Source organism: Montipora foliosa, chromosome 2 (genome assembly GCF_036669935.1).
Source record: "Montipora foliosa isolate CH-2021 chromosome 2, ASM3666993v2, whole genome shotgun sequence".
In the NCBI taxonomy this organism is placed as follows: Eukaryota; Metazoa; Cnidaria; class Anthozoa; order Scleractinia; family Acroporidae; genus Montipora; species Montipora foliosa.
The window spans coordinates 27854791-27857290 of NC_090870.1; positions in this window are offsets into that span (position 1 = coordinate 27854791).

The following is a 2500-nucleotide window of genomic DNA, read 5'->3' on the forward strand; positions in this document are numbered from 1 at the left end:
CATTCACTACTTGCACAATACCATAATACACCTCTATTAGCCCCAAAACTTTTGCATAACCATTGTTTGCAATTTCTGCTGGGACATGAAAATGTCACAAGAGAAGTCGAAAACAATGCCTATGCAGATTTTTGGGGGGGGTATAAAAGAGGTGTATTATGAGATTTGTGAAAGTAGTGAATGGAATAATTGTTAAATAGCTCTTTGTGCATAGATATATTTCATATCTTGTCAGTGGGTTGTCAGGAATGTTGTAGTTGCGAGCTAAACCACTAAATTAGATTTTTACACAGTTTTCACCTAAAACAGCAAATTTAGCATGATATTGCCCCTTTAAGCTTTAAAAACAGTGTTAAGTAATTGACTCTCTCTGCGTTCCGTTATTAGCATCCAGCCTAGTTTGATTAAATCCGGCATATGCTTATAGCTCCCAAGAACGAAACCTGCGGCGGATTAACTGAACACGTTGTAGGCGCTTTATTAGATATTCCGGAATTGGATGACTAACAATATCATTGTAGTCAAGTGAAACTATGATCCTCGTAGTTATGAACGCAATTTTTGCAATTGCGTAAAGAAGCCTGAAAAATTCAGGACTTCAACGGGGTTTGAACCCGTGACCTCGCGATACCGGTGCGACGCTCTAACCAACTGAGCTATGAAGCCACTAACGTTGGGAGCTGGTCATTTGTGGGTTATGGCCAGCTCCCAACGTCATTTGTGGGTTATGATCAGCTCCCAACCTCAGTGGCTTCATAGCCCAGTTGGTTAGAGCGTCGCACCGGTATCGCGAGGTCACGGGTTCAAACCCCGTTGAAGTCCTGAATTTTTCAGGCTTCTTTGCGAAATTGCGAAAATTGCGTTCATAACTGCGAGGATCATAGCTTCACTTGATTTCATGTCCGCAGTTCATATATGATCCATTTTATATATCATTTCATCGTTAATATCATTGTAGTCAAATTAGATAAAATCAGGCATTCCGCCGGTTGCTTTCGGACATGGAAGAGATTTAAGTGCTTTAATTTTCTAATGAAAGCTAATGTAGCGTAGCAGCTAGAGATCTTCGAATTAATCTCCTCCTTCCAGTTAAGATGTTTATTGACTTGGGGTCCCCAGCAGGCGAAAATTTGAAACACGCTCGAGCCTTTTCCCGTTAACCGTGAGATTAAGTGAGGTCATGTGCCCTTGACATCTGAGCTGATGACAGCATCATCATTTTGTTTTCTTTGGATTCAGAACTTATTTAGCGCATCTTGAATCACTGACTAGCCGACGTCAAGATCTGGCAGCCTGAAATGAGTATACATCGTCGTATCGTCAGCGTACTGATGACATATAACTTCAGATGAAAGTGCAGAAGATAGGTCATTCACGTAGAGGTTGAACAAAACGGGTCCTAGAATCGATCCCTGAGGAACCCCATGAGTAGTGCTGATTTGTGCTGATGAACGGTCATCGACTTGCACAAACTGTTTCCCTTCCGTTAAGAGAGCAGAGGCCAGATACTCGGCCACCAGTTTGACAAACTTAGCTGGTATGTTATCTGGTCCAGTCGCAGTGCCTTCGTCTCTCTAAGCACTTCCTGGTGAGTAACATGACAGAAACGGAAGGGGGAGTGTGAGTCATCTGTGAGACGATTGATCAACCGGTAGATGTCCTCGTTGAGCACCGGAGACGAAGCAGTGACAAGCTCAGCCGTCGAGGCGAAGTGCCTGTTAAGATCGTCGGGGTCAGCACGGAGCGGTTGTTGGCTTGGATGGAGAAAACGATGTATCGTCCTTCATACCTCCCTCGGTCGCTTCGAGAAAAAGCGCGGTGATCATAAACGATCGCTTCGCCTTCTTGATCAGGTTTTTGAGCTTGTTTCGAGTGTGTGTAAACATGTCCCATGCGCACTCCTTATAGGGGGCGTGCGTGCGCCTCCCGGCGTTGATTTGCGAGGTTTACTTGCAGGGAGCGAATACTCGGATCATTTAGCCAGGGTACGGGGGCTCGGGTCACCTTTGTTCTCTTCAGCGATGCATGTCTGTCGAGACAGTGTGTAACGAGACGGTTGAAAGTCGCGATCTTGTCATTAGGGTCGTCTAAAGCATACACGATTTTTAAATGGCAGAGCAGCAAAGTCGTCAATAAAAGCCATTTCAGAAAATCGTTTTTCGTTCCTGATGAGCTTGTGTCTAGGTGTATAACGTGTAATCCGCGCATCCACGCAAACATACAGGGCGTCATGGTCGCTTACCAGTGGACATGGAAGTACTTCAGTGTAAGTAATGTGTTTCGGCGTGTTATTAATTATATGAACAATCAGGGTTTTACGAGTCTTCGCTATTCGTGTTGCCTTATTGACCATCTGCTTGAGATTTAGCGAGTTTAACAATTCATTATAACGCTTCACCTCTGACATTTCAGGGCGAAACATGTCCAGGGCCCGGTTGTTCAAAAGCCGATTAACGCTAATCCCAGATTAAAAATTAACCAAGAAGTTTATTTCTTTACT